At 35.6% G+C, this 15546-nt stretch overlaps 1 protein-coding gene across 1 annotated transcript in view; it reads right to left on the minus strand.

Annotated features, from left to right (window-relative positions):
- Window positions 1–15546, minus strand: part of MDGA2 (MAM domain containing glycosylphosphatidylinositol anchor 2) — a 536185-nt gene that overhangs the window by 310970 nt on the left and 209669 nt on the right. The window lies entirely within an intron of this gene.

Genomic DNA, 15546 nt, shown 5'->3' on the forward strand with positions numbered 1-15546 from the left:
TAGTGCTGACAATCACCACTTAGTGTTCTTCCCAGCATAGATGTTGTAGCTCGTTAGTCCTGTGTTTTCATGGCAAAGATGATCAATTATTTTATTTTTGGTTCATTCTAAGGTGAAATGATAAATTTTTGCAAGCTGAACACAACAAAGTGAGCAATAAAGGCATGGGCCATCCCAGTCTTTTACTATGCAGTAGGCCTGCTTTTTGTTCTTAAAAGGAATAATGGAATCATTGAATTCTAATTAAATGAATGTAATCTAAAGCAGACCCCACACCTATTATACCAAATCTGTCCAATCATAAAGATCTAGGCAGTAAGTACTCATATATACTGTTCTAAAATTTAGAAACAAATAATAGTGCAAACATATAGCCACAAACTATCCCTGCTGCCGTTCTAATGTTTAGGTGATAATAATCTCCCCAGTGAAAATAAGTCCTTTGCAATTTTGGGGGTTGATAAATATACATTCAATATAAATGCTGTGATACAGTCTTTTCATCAAGATTCAAAATAGAAACTCACAAAAACTGTGTTCACACACAGCCCGTTTTTTCTGCTTATGCCACAGAGCCAGCCTAAATAAAAAAAATAATGTACCCCCTAAATAAAAACAGGGGGAATGCATTATACTGGAGCTTGAGTCCACACATTCAGAAATATTTTATGTCACAGTTAGAACTGTATGGTATGCAATCAGTCCATATTAGCAACACTAATATTACATTGCAGTGCATGATTTTTAAAATATTAACTTCAACTTTGATTTGGAGGGTGTTTTACCCAGAATAAAATCTAGATGTATTGTGTGGCTCAATATTGCCTGCCTTGTTTAAAAAAAGAAAAAAAGCCACAGGAGAGCACAAAAACAATTCCATATTCTGGTTCTGTGGAATAGGCTTAGGGTACATGGGTGACCTGTGTAAGCATCATTGGTACACTCGGGCCATTCTGACACCATTTCAAATAATATGGCAGTTGTCAAAGTGTCTTCTTATCAACACTTTTAGGTGTTGACATTAATTCCTTAGGATTTATGATTAAATGTTTGTTGAGGAATGCACATAGTGAAAATACTAGGCAAAAAGCACCATCCCATTTGAGGTAAATCATGTAATCTTACAAAGATACTTAGTTAAAATGCAGTTATAGATTCTAATATTTATATCATATTAACAAAACTCATTTATTTTATATCACATGTCAGTCAAATTAAAAGGTTCATGGCCTAATGGCCATTATTTGCCTATATTTGAGTTACAGAAACACACAAGGGTGACATTAAAGCAAGGAATATTTGTCCCTAATATTGACTTGTATAAGAATGAGTTGTTTCTATAAGACTGACATGATCTAAAGAAAAAGCTCAAGAGAGAATTTCAAAACTTATAAAATAATACATATATAACAAGAACAGCACTGCTTTATCTGAAATGCATTGCAGAACTACACTCATGGCCTTATTAAAAATACTCTCTTTTCCAAATCTGAATTGAAAGCAAAGAGTGTAGTCTAATTTAGTTTTATTGCAGGTGACTTTTTTTTTTGCCTATCCTTAAAATTAAAAATAACCCAAGGAGACCACAAAATCCCTAATGATATAAAGACTAGGTATATATATATATATATATATATATATATATATATATATATATATATATATATATATATATATATATGTACTTACATGTATGTATATGTGTATATATGCATATACATGTATGTATATGTGTATATATGCATATACATGTATGTATGTGTATATATGCATATACATGTATGTATATGTGTATATATGCATATACATGTATGTATATGTGTATATATGCATATACATGTATGTATATGTGTATATATGCATATACATGTATGTATATGTGTATATATGCATATACATGTATGTATATGTGTATATATGCATATACATGTATGTATATGCATATATATGTGTAATATCTATTCCATGTGTTCATTAATTGAATTACCCTATCGCCCTGTAAGGACAAACACGTAAGGTCTTAGAGGTTATCGCTTCCCTTATTCACGAGAAAAGTACACTGCTCTAAAACAAATTCGAAGAAGTCCATTCATTCTTTCACAGCAAACTGAGATTAATACTTAAGCCCATTTTTAAGTAATAAAGAATGAAAATAAAGGGTAAAAGGAGCAAGAGAAACAATGAATGGGATCCGTACCCCTTGCTGTCAAGTTGATTCCAACTCATAGTGACCCCATAGGACAGAGTAGAACTGCCCCATAAGGTTTCCAAGGAGAACCAGGTAGATTTGAACTGCTGACCTTTTGGTTAGCAGCCTTAGCTCTTAATCACGATGCCACCAGGGTTTCCACTGAATGGGCGAGTGTGTAAGTTTTGTATGAGAGTTTTATCAAACCAAAGTAAAAAAAAAAAAAAAAATGGTGAAGCACATGCAGTAAGCAAAGGGAATCCTTCAAATTAAGTGGAACATTTGTATTTAAAACCATAGATTATTTAAAAAATGTTTTATAGTTAATATAAAAATATGTCTCAAAGTACATTAAAACAATTCCAATTAAATCGGCTTTTAACATAGTATTACCACACTCACACCACCACCACCACCAACTATACACATATTCTATGTATGCAGTGCTTCTAGTGCAGTGGTTAAGAGCTCGGCTGCTAACCAAAAGGTCAGCAGTTCAACTTTACCAGATGCTTCTTGGGAACCATGTGGGGCAGTTCTTCTCTGTTCTAAAAGGGCACTATGAGTTGGAATCGAGGGTCAACGAGTTTTGTTTTTTTTTTTTTAATTCAAGCTTTCAAAGCCCTGGTGGCACAATGGTTAAAAGCTTGGAATTGACTGGATGTCAGCAGGGATTCAAGCTTTCAGGCTGGTAATCTCTCAGCCTTTAATGACGCAAAGAGCCAAAAAAAAAAAAAAAATCCAAACCTTTGTCTTCCAGTTGATTCCAACTCCTAGTGTCCTAGTGATCCTATAGGACAGAAAAGAACTGCCCCATAGGATTTCCAAGGAGTGTCTGGTGGACCGGAGCTGCCAATTTTTGGTTAGCAGCCAAGCTCTTAACTACTGCACCACCAGGGCTCCAGGTCACCACAATAATTGTCATATGATTTCTATTTTCCAAATCCTAAACCCTTGACGGAACTTCAATAACTGCAATATAGAAAGCATATTTTAGGAAATACCCTGAAGACCGGAAATTTTTTCTACATCCCTTCCTGGCAAACAGACAAACAAAAAAGCTTTCCTGGGCTGAGGAAAAGACACTTTAGTGAGCCCAAGAGAGAGGACTGGCCTCTTGCTTCTCACACTGAATTACAGAAGTTTGGATATTCAAGAGTAGAGGACATCCATGCCTCCCTTCCTGACATAAGGTCACTGACTATGACAGGTTAGAGAGATGAGGCCATAGGGGCTCTCACAGAAAGTTCCCATGCCCCGGGGAACAGCTCCCAGGCCCACAATGGTGGGATGGATGGAGCAGAGAGCCTGAATGAGCCAGAACGATAGGAACGAGGGAGGTCTCAGGAGATACACGCATGCCAAAGATTCAGGCCATATGCTTCCAGGCCTTGGTACAATACAGCATCTTCTATAAGTTAAATGTAATTTGGCAGAAAGGGGAAGCCCAAATTGACTGAAATCAAGTTTCTGAAATTATGGCAACATAGATGGTTGAAATAAAAATAAAGTTGGATTATGACATAATAAAGACATATTTCTCTCAAACCTGAAGCTGTGGAGTGGGATTCATGCCCACTACAAATTTTACTGATTCCCTTCCTCATAAGGTCCTCTGGATATGTGACACAAAGGTTTAGTTTGGGGGTAATTAAAAATATATTCTGTAGGAAAAAAATACTATTTTAGCAAAGGACAATGACTTCCGGGCTTTTTTTGTTTGTGTTTACTGCTACCTAATAAAATAAAACAACAACAACAAAAAAAATAGCTAGTTGAAAATTACAGTTTTAAAAATCTGAAAACAGGATAGTGTTAATCATCTCTTCATTCTTGTAGACTTTGGAGCTCCATAGATCTGGGCTTTTAATTCTAAAAAAGAAGCCTAGTTTTGCATCCTGAACTCTTTTATTAAATTTAGTTTGGAGCAGGTAACTTCTGCTTAAGCTTCCAGTTGCCTTAAGTTAGAGATATTCTGAGACCTGTGCTTGGAAGTAAAACAAAAAAAAAAAAGAAAAAAAAAACTGAATCATAGGAAAATTGAGGAAGGAGGAATAAACTTCAGAATGAACTCCAATAAAAAATCCTCAGTTAGGATGGTATCTGTCTTATTCTGAATTCCTCAGAAGCAGGTCTTGACACAAGTAGTTCATTTGGGCACTGATCACAGGAGCCACATTGAAGGAGCAAAGAAGAGACACAAGGAAGCGAGAAGAGTGAGAAAAGGGTACCCTACTAAGCAGGTTATCACCATGGAAACCTGCTGCTGGGAACCCTCTGACGGACCATGTAGAACACATCTCATAACTCTTCTTCTGAGGGCAAGGAGGCTGCAGTGTTTATCCACCAATGCCTATCCTTTATTAGTTAAGGATTGCTCCTTGGGGCCTTAACTGTCCAGCTTCATGCTTTAGTTGAACATGTTCCTGGATTCTGAGAGAGTTCTCAGACAGAAGGATGTTGAATATGGAATCTGTACAAAGAAGCTTTAATAGCTTCCAGAAAAGGCTGAGTGGATAAGGCAGAGCACCAACAGCGTTTGCCATTACATCCTTTCCATGTTAAGTTCACTGATCAGTAGTTGACTATGGGGAGATGTGAAAAGGATAAAGAATGAGGAAGGGATAGGTGGTGAGTGAGGGCATCTTTAACCATCAGTGTGTGGGTGCAAAGTGAAATGGCTAGGAGTATGTTATAAATTAAGGGAGCGCACATAAAAATATGCAATTAACTTTCTGTTTCTGTACCACTGACTTTTTTTTTTTAATCACAGAACATATATAAATGCTAGACAAGCCGAGTCCAGCTTTCAGGTGGATGGATAGACATGCTTAAGCTATGGTTACAGATTCAAGGAATAGAAAAAAATTTATCTCAGACTAGCCATTTCACTGAGATATATGTATCACTGAATTTTCATACATTTCACAGAAAATCATTTTCAACAGGCATTTCATTGAAATATTGGTTGCAGTGAACAACGTTTTAGGAAGTGACTTGGAAATTCAAAATAATCTACCCTTCAGTTGCTATTATACAAATATTAACTTACATGAGTCCCAGGAATGGTATGATATTGGCAAGTGTTATTTAAAATGATGCCCAAGAATATAGCAATATTTGAAACAGTACTCATAGACAGTTTCTAATGCAAGAGAGAGCCTTTGTTACAAATATTGGTGCCAGCATGCGTTTTTATCTTAATGTTCATAGGAGTGACATTTCTGGAAATGATTGAGAAGGCAGAGTAAGTGTGATTCCTTCAGGAAAAATTGCATAAAGACACCTAGAAAGGAGCCAGTTTATATGACCATGATGGGTTTCCTATATGGGTTTTATTTGACTGGTGAAGTAATTTTCATCATTATTATTAATATTAGTATGTGAATGCATTTGTTGTTGATGTTTAGTGCCATTGAGTTGATTATGACTCATAGCAAACCCATGTGACAGAGTAGAACCACCCCATAAGATTTTCTAGTTCTACTCTGTCCTAAAGCGTCACTACGAGCTGGAATCGACTTGACAGCAAGGGCTTAATCTTTATGGGAGCAGATCTCTAGGTCTTCCATGGGTCTGCTGTGTGGGTTTGAACTGCCAGCCTTTCAGTTAGCAGCTGAGTGCTTGATCATTGCGTCACTAGGGCTCCTTGCTTAGTCTTCTAAATACGAAATGAGCGCCTAATATGTATCAGGCACAGTGCTAGGCCCTTGGGATATATTAGTGAACAAAACATCCAAAGAGTCACTCAAAAGCTTACATCCTAGTAGGAAGACAACCAACTTCCTCCCCATGATTCCCATTTTTCATGTGAATTCAGATGTTTAAATCATCTGTCATTCACATCCGTGATCTTAACCAAGATGTTTGTATCGTCAGAAAACAGTGAGTAAAGAAAGTCACTAAATGATATTCTTCAATGATGTGAGACTTTACCAAGTATAAAAAGCATCATTCAGATTTGAATTTAGCTGTTGAATAATACATATAAAAAAAAAAAAAAAACCTGAAAATAGAACTTGTGTTCGAGAAAAATCAATAATGTAAAAAGCTTGTCACAGTCGAAAAGCTATCCCAATTGTTGAGGTACTAATGCCTATTGGCCTAAAAGATCTTCGTAAACATTGAAAAGGCATGTTGAAGAACTTAGCACCACATTTATCCCCTTCTCTTAGTTAACAATCCCTTACTGTTCTTTCTGTCAGATGAAATCTTGGCAAAATTTGGTCGCATCTAAACTTACAAGCAAATCTGCTGCAAAAGATATCTTTAAAGTGTTAAAAAGCAAAGATGTCACTTTGAGGACTAAGGTGTGCTGACTGGTATTTTTAATTACCTCATATGCATGTGAAGCTGGACAATGAAGAAGGAAGATCAGAGGACAATTGATGCATTTGAATTATGGTTTTTGCAAAGAATATTGAATAAACCATGGACTGCCAAAAGAACAAAGTCTGTCTTAGAAGAAATACAGCCAGAGTGCTCCTTGGAAGTGAGGGTGGTGAGACTTCATCTTATGTACATTGGACATGTTATCAGGAGGGACCAGCCCTTGGAGATGGACATCATGCTGATAAAATAGAGAATCAGTGAAAAAGAGGAAAAGCCTCAATGAGATGGATTGACAGAGTGGCTGCAACAATGGGCAGAAATGACTGTGAGGATGGCACAGGGTGGGCAGTGTTTTTTTCTGTTGTGCATAGGGTCTCTATGAGTCAGAACTGACTCAACAGCACCTAACAACAAAAACAACAAGCTTGTAAGAAATTGGTAATTCATCTGGTGCTGAAGACTCCAGAGGGTCATCACTCATGGAGAGAAAACCCAAGCTAAAAATTTCCAGTGAAGAAATATTTTGTCCATGAAAATCTCCTGCTCTTCACCGAAGATGCCATGTTTTTAGGAGTAGTGTCAGATTGCAAAACGTACACATCACAAGATTACTAGAGCAGGGACTCACTATTGCTGCTGCTTAGAGTTCTTTTTCAATGTGGCACAGCCAGTTGTCAAGTAATTTACCATGTTCATATGTCAATATAAATTCTTCACCACAATTCCTAGCCTTAGTTCAGGTCAATTGAGTTGCTTTCTCTTTAGGCTAGCTGCTTATAACACTCCCCATTAGAACACTTACTCCCACTCTTTCACTGTGAGATACCTGGAAATAGAACATCATGGTCAAAGAGTGTTGTTTTATCTTTGTATTATCAGCACCTAGAAGAGGATCCGGCAAAGAAGAGATGCTCAATAAATTCTTATTGGATAAAAGAATGCTGAATTTAAAGATCAGAGAACAGAAACTCCACCTAAGCCCTGACTATCCATCATCACCTCAAGCAAAAAAAAAAAAAAAAAAATTGTGAAATCATGTGATATGACTCAAGATTTCATAAGCCATTTATTTTGAAATATAAATAAATAAGTAACACATCTGAACTTAACTATGTTTTAGCACTAACAAGATGATGGCTCTAGAATTGCTCTATCAAAATTTAGTACAACACTTACAAGAAATAAATGTAGCATATTATTTATATTTCTCTTTCTGTACTTAATTCTTTGCAATAGCCCTTAATATGTCCCAGAGACTCTTCAAAAAGCTTCAGATATATTGACTTACTTAATTATAAAGCGTATGTACTATTACTACCTTATTTTACTGATTACCAAAATGAATTATACCACAATTATTAATATTAATAAACTATGTGATTAAACTAAATTGTGTCCATGAAGCCTTTATAAAGAACATACAGCCTTTTTTGTAAGAGGACCACTATGTAGATAATTCGATACAAACTTAATAATCCAGTAAAATGGAGGCTCTTCTGTAAGAACAAAATAGCAGCCTCAGTAGAGATACAGGCATCACCTTTAAGACCATCTGGTGTTGATCTCAAGCTATACTTCCTGAGGCCTTATCAGAGCAGCAAAACAAACAAAACAATAATTCTACTCTGGTTATCACAGCTGCTGAAGTGGAGGCAGCTGGTATTTCTAAAACCAGTATTGTAACACCAAAAGGGCTACACAAAAAGATACCCTCCTATTGGCTAAAAGACTTGGTCTGAAAAAGATTAGTTGTTTTATTATTATTATTACTAACCATTTTGGGAACACTGCATTTCAGTGTTATATTTTGAATCCTTTTATGGTTCTATAACTTCATTTTGTAGTAATTTTGGCTAAGGTTAGCTCACAGCTAATCTTAAAGAATAATATTAAATAGATTTAATTCTGCTGTCCTCTGTTCCTCTGAACATACAGGGAATTCTATTAGGTAATTTTGAAAGATTGCCTATTTCAAATTTCTACCATGATTAGGAAAACACCAGGGCACATAGCCTCCTAAATTTGTAATGTATCAGTGCTCAGGTTACTAAAATGGCAAAATTGGTTCCATGATATAATGAAGATTGAGAATCACATCAGTAGCTTAATTAGCCATGCCAATGACAACAGAATAAACTGGTTGTAAATAGAAGAGTATAAAAGCTATGTTTTATTTTAAGATAAGTTCCTAATTCAACATATATTTATTAAGTGCCAGCTGTATACAATGTTTTGTTTTAGGCACTGGATATAACAGAACACAACAGACAAAAATCCTGCCCTCATGGAGCCTACAATTAGATGAAGGCAATTATAGCCCATAATATGTTCAAGGTACTCTTCAAAACGCTTTACATATATTGATTCATTTAATCATATGATGCATTTTTATATTATTATCTTATTTTACTTATTACCAAACTGAGATACAGAAGGTTTAGATAACTTGCCCAAGATGACGAAGATGTAAGTGGTGGAGCTGGAATTCTAATCAGGCAGTCTGACTTTAGATAGATGTAAAGCATTGTAGATAAACTCCAGAGTGAAATAAATAAAGTTGACACTCTCCAAGTTTTAATTAAGTGCCTGATGAAATTCCTGCCAAAGACAGAATTACTGTTGTCTCTTTTTCTAAAATCTTGGGTAAAATAAAATATTACCTTTGTTTTCTAGTTAGACTACCAGAAATCTCTACAACCCAGAATAGGATGCAAAAAAAGACTTGTGAGCCACTTAAGTCATGGTTACAAAGGCTAAAATCTGAAGTCCCTGCCCTTTCCTCTGTGGAAGTCACTCTCAGGTCACTGCTCAGGATGTGTTAACTCCTAATTTATGTAGAACACTAATAAGTGCAGTGATTTAAATTCTTAGTTTCTAAAAGTGAGTAGGACAAATGTAAACACAAAAAAGCTTTTTGAGTCAGGAAACAGGAGACCAACAGTTGAAGCTGACAATCTAATAATGAATAGTAAAAGACACTTGTGTGCAATTACACAGAATAGTGAGTGAGGTCACAAAGATAAAATATTAAACAAGCCTCTACCTATTTCAATTCTAATCCCCAAAAGGTCAGAATGGGCAAGTATAGTTTAAGAAAGTGAGAAAAGAAGTAATACATTCACTAAAAAGTTTTGTTCTCTGTATGTTTATATGTTAGGAATAAGATGAACAAATTGAGGCACTGACATTAAGTAATTCCCCCAAGGAGACAGAGGGAGTCCACGGAAGAGTCTGCTGTGGATACAGACAGTCTGACTTCAGAGCCGGAGCTCCTTCCTATCTACTGCCTGGGCCACCTCTATTAAACCAAAAAAACCAAGCCAAACCCAGTGCTGTCGAGTTGATTCCAACTCATAGTGGCCCTATGATGAGATGATGATGAGACGATGAACTCTACAATAGACTTAAAATACGAACAATGGATGGATTAATTAGGATGAAGAAACCGGAATATAAGACAATGGCAAATGTTATTCAGTATCAACAAAGAGAAGGAGGAAGAAAGGAAGGAAGGAAGAGAGGGAGGGAGGGGAAAAAAGAAGGAGGGAGGAAAGAAAGAAGGAAGGAATTCTTTGCTGATTCAAAAACAGTGGTCAATGTCTTACTTAATACAATGTTAGACCAAAAGCCAAACAAAAATAAAAATATGAAATCATACATATATTCATACTTAACACACTTGAGCACTGTAACAGTCAAGTACTTGGGACTTGTAGAAGTGGTTTTACAAAATAGAAATAGAATGCCATATCTTCATTGCCTGAATTGGGCCACAACTCAGACAAACGCAGTGTCATGCATACCCCAACCCTTACCAAATGTCTGTTGCCAACCCCATGGCTGGGATTCCTGCTCTAGCCTCCAAGGAACATGTGTATACCCAGGATTCCAGAATGAGGAGTTTAATTTTAGGAAGTGAGGGTGTCTCAATAAATTAAGGCCTAGCCCTGGTAAACCCCAGAAATATATAGATTTTGTTTTCAAAAGGGCTGAACTGTTTGTAGGAGGTTTTCCTTTCAGGTACAAATATATGAAGTATTTTTTAAAACTTTTATATTTATATTGATATTCCTTTCCCATGATTCTTTTAATAAAAAAAAGGAAAAGAAAGAAAAACAATCAAAGCATCATTTGATAAAAATAAATGCTTCAAAGCAAAGGGATTTGATTCCAAGTTCTATGTGTGGTTAGCAGCCAGTTTGCTGGGAGTGAATTACAAACTCATGAAATTGTGGTTTACACTGGAGAAAATGACAGTTTAAACTATAGCCCTTGTAGTAAGTGTCACTATAGTATCGTGTTGACTTACTGTAAATACTAACAGCTGCTTAAGGTTGTTATTACAGATCTAATTCCAACTATAGTGAATTCAAGTCTAACTATAAAACAAGCAACATTTCTTATCTTGGGATTTCAGACATTCAGGGAGAATTTAAATATATTGTTGCCGTGTTCTAGGACAACGCTGCTACTTGATAGTGGAGGTATTTATTTTTTCCAGTAGGATAATGCTGTAATATAACATACGTAGCGGAACTAAATTAGCTGCAAAAAAAAAAATAGAATGTTGCTTAAATTAAGGAAAGATTAGATGCCAACATAATCTTTTTAATACTATTTTAAGATGAAAGATAACACCGAATCACCTCCAAATTCAGTTCCTCTCTACACATAAAAAAAGTATATGTACAAAATGTTCTGTCAACCTTTTATTCCTAGAAGCTACTGAAAACACAGCTCTCATGTTCTTTGTAGTATTTACAACATCCAAAAAAAACCCTAAACCCATTAATGTTGAGTTGATTCCAACTCATAGTGACCCGATATGACCAAGTAGAATTGCTCCAGAGAGTTTCTAAGGAGCCCGTCATGGATGTGAACTGCAGACCTTTTGGTTAGCAGCTGTAGCTCTTAACTGCTATGCCACTAGGGTTTCCATTTACAACATAGGTTTTGGTACATCCACATTTCTCCTTTTTGCCTGATTAATATGAGCTACTGAAATGTCTTTGTACCGCTAACAAATATTAATCATTTATTTTTGATATTGGATTACATATACATATACATATACATATACATATACATATACATATACATATACATATACATATACATATACATATACATATACATATACATATACATATACATATACATATACATATACATATACATATACATATACATATACATATACATATACATATACATATACATATACATATACATATACATATACATATACATATACATATACATATACATATATAAATTTCTTTTTTACTTCGAGTTCTTTATATTGCTGTTTTGATTTGACTGTTTAACTGTTCAGTGACTTAGGAATTAGATTCACATTACCTATGCTTTGACTGTGGAACTGAATACATACAAAAATGTTTTTCTAAACTTGTATTCATACTTAACGTTTTGCTTAAACACATACACAATGTTTAGCATGTAGAGCACTGCATATTAGCAAAATTGTCCGTTTCCTGGAAATACGGTATTATGTCTTTATTCACTCCATAATGTTGTAATTGCATATGGAATTCTCATCCTATTTATTTATTCATTTTTTACTGAGGGTTAAAAATGAAAAGACTTACACATTACAGTTTTAATCAGGCTAAGCTAACTTTAGAATTGAAAAACAATATGCAGTAAGGCAAGAGTTCAGTGAGGAAGTATTCCTGATCAACATCAAGAGAATGATATGATAAGATTAGAAGTTTAGCCTGCTTCCCTCCTTTTGTTCGTTCTGGCAATTGTCTTAGTAGATTTAATCCCAGAGAAAGTTAATAAGACCCACATTGTGCTGCTTGTTTTTCCAAAAGTTTGGTTCATTTATTTTCTGTTGTGCCTAACATTTTCCTCTATTATCTTTGGAAATATGTATTTTAACTCATACCTAATATGTGAGAATCATCTGGAAGAAATCTTTTTTCTTTTACTACTTATTAGGTTAAATATGGAAATATATTTAGGTTAAATATGAAATTGCCTATATTTGACCATTCTAGAACTACAACTCTTTTCAGTAAAACAGAGCAAACTGGTTTCACTGAATTTGAGAGACAAACCACTACCCAGTGATGCTATACTTGACTGAATAAAAATTCTGCTTTTGCTTAGCTGAGCACAATGTTGCAATGCCCAACCAAAGTGAAAACTTAGAGTGGCTTCATACAACTGTCACATCTATTCACATCAAATACTGTACACCTGGCTTCTTGCTAATTTCCATTCTTGTCAACTCCGAGCATTAAAAAAAAAAAAAAAAATTAAGAACAAGATGGCAGGGTTACCATCAATAACATCCTAGAATGCAGTTCATCTATCAGCTGTCAATACATTGACTTTACTGCAGATTCACTGGGTAATGTGCAATTGAAGAATGCAGTCAATAAAATGCTCCAGTAGTACTGTACAGCGACTAAGGCAAAATGACTCAAAGGGGTTTGCAGAAAGAAACTCTGTTCAAAAATAAACTAAGGCAGATTACTAAACAATTGGGCACACCTAGAGCAGTAGCAGTTAAATCAACAAGAGCATGCTGTTATTAGGAAGAAAAAAAAAGGCGGATCTTAGAAAACACTTTGGAGGAACTGGAAAATGACAGAATAGTTGAAATCACTGTGACGCTTTGGAAGTAGTTGCTACAACAGCAAACCAAAAGCACGTGCTGCACCTGGGCTTATGGTCAAAAGGTTGATATTACTGTAATGCATTTTTTATATTCTGCTTGTCCATTATTTCTCAGCCTATCAACCTCTTCTCTCCCTTCAGTCCCTGTAACAATGTACTTGGTATTCTACTCCTACTAGATGGACTGCTACATGGACTCTTCATACTTGATTGAAAGCTCCGCACAAACCGATGTAGATCTTTTAGATTATGCCTAGTTGTGGCTCTCATGCCTCTGCAATATTAATGTGGCTATACTGCTACACCTCAGCCACAATACAGGGTAATAAATCCTATGAGAAGTAAGCTAAGGTCAGATGATGCCTTGAAAACACAAAGTATTTTAGCATGAAGATATAACAATACTATGTGTATTTCTTCACAGCAGAATGTCAAAGAAAAAACAAAATCTATGTATGTATGATTCACCCAGAGAAAAGCTGTTTGCATTTTGCCTATATTTTAAGTTGAGAAATGTATTTTATAAGGGTTCTTTGATGAGCTAATAATTCATTCCTAAGGTCCCTGGACAGTGCAAATTTTTAAGCTTGACGGACACAAATGGTTAAGCACATGACTACTAACGGAAAGATCGGTGGTTGGAACCCTCTCAGAGATACCTCAGAAGACAGGCCTGGAGGTCTGCTTCTGAGAGGTCACATACAGCCTTGAAAACCCTATGGAGCACAGTTCTACTTTGCAATACATAGTTCTACTCTGCCATGAGTCATAATCGACTGGATGGCAACTGGTTTTGTTCAAGCTGGGTGGGTTAGAACTGCCAACTTTTCAGTTAGTAGCCAAGCACTTAACTGTTTCCACCATCCAGGGACTATTGTGTGTGTGTGTTTGTGTATTGTGCACACATGTTATACGATGATTTGCATTTAATGAATATACAATATTTGATATTTACTTAATTACTTCCTTAATTACTGAGAAAAAAATTGGAAGTTAAATGTGATTTAATGCTTCTACTGGAAGTATAGATTAGTAGATTCGATCATTGATAATTCTAGATAAATACAAAAGAAAAAATAAATAATTGGTTAGATGAGATTTTAGAAATCTCATTATGTAGAAATTGAAATTGAGGATATTTTCAGAATACCAACCACAACTATCATAGATTAGATTTTACCATTTGCTAGGCACTTCAAACATGCTATCTTCACAATAACCATAATAAGGTTAAAAAGGTTCTGTGGAAAAATTAATTCACTGAAATGAGTCAGAGCTGAGGGAGAACACTGGCCAGGGATGCATCTTCTCTTGAGTGAGGATGAAGTCCTCCTGACTCAGACGTTATACACAAGAAATATTGAAAGTACACCATTTGTAAAGATCCCCTCAAATGGATGCATTAAGTCCAAAGATTATTTGTTTGTTTAAATTTTTCTTAAATAATAATGTAAGCCCCATGTATAAAAAGAAAATGGCACAACCAGGCACTGACAATCTCAAATTATATAAAACATATGTTCCTTGCCCGGGCCTCTGGGATCAAAAGTAGTTGTGAGCTGATAGGTTGAATCTACTTCTTTGTAACTACCCCATTTTCTCAAAGTTTGTTGTTGTTATTATTATCTTGCTAAAAATTTAAATCTTACAGGGTATGTTCTCCTCCCATCATTCTGTAACTCAGCTCAAAGACCATGTTATCAATATCACTTAGCATAAAAACAAATTCAAAGAGTTGAAAGAACTGGTCGCATGACTGTGCAGTGGAGAGAGCCAGAGTCCAAACCTAGGTTTTTCTCACTGATGCTTCTTTATGTAGAGTTCCTTATAGCTTTGTACGCACCATTAACAAAAATTAACCTTAGAATTAGTATCCTATGTAAAAGTTGGCCAGTTGGTGAATTAGATCATTGGGTGGGTAACCATCCATTCTTGTTTACCTGGAACTGTGAGGCTTCCCAGTTGGAGGACGTTTGCTGAGTGCAAGGCAAACTGGGATGGCTGATCATCCTAAAAATGATCCCTTGGTTGAACTAGCCTAAGATTTTGGATGAATAAATAATGTGACTAGCCACATGAACTTATGGAAATTATTGTATTCCCATCATCAGAGGGAAACCCTGGTGGCATAGTGGTTAAATGCTACAGCTGCTAACCAAAGGGTTGGCAGTTCAAATCCACCAGGTGCTCCTTGGAAACTCTATGGGGCAGTTCTACTCTGGCCTATAGGGTTGCTATGAGTTGGAATCGACTCGATGGCACTGGGTTTGTTTTTTTTGGTATTATCAGGGCCAGAAATCCATAAAATCTAATTTGTAAGTGAATGATCATAGAGATAGATATTCTAGGATCTAATAGTTTCTTTTTTTTTTTTTTCT

This window comes from Loxodonta africana, chromosome 10, assembly GCF_030014295.1.
Source record: "Loxodonta africana isolate mLoxAfr1 chromosome 10, mLoxAfr1.hap2, whole genome shotgun sequence".
Classification (NCBI taxonomy): domain Eukaryota; kingdom Metazoa; phylum Chordata; class Mammalia; order Proboscidea; family Elephantidae; genus Loxodonta; species Loxodonta africana.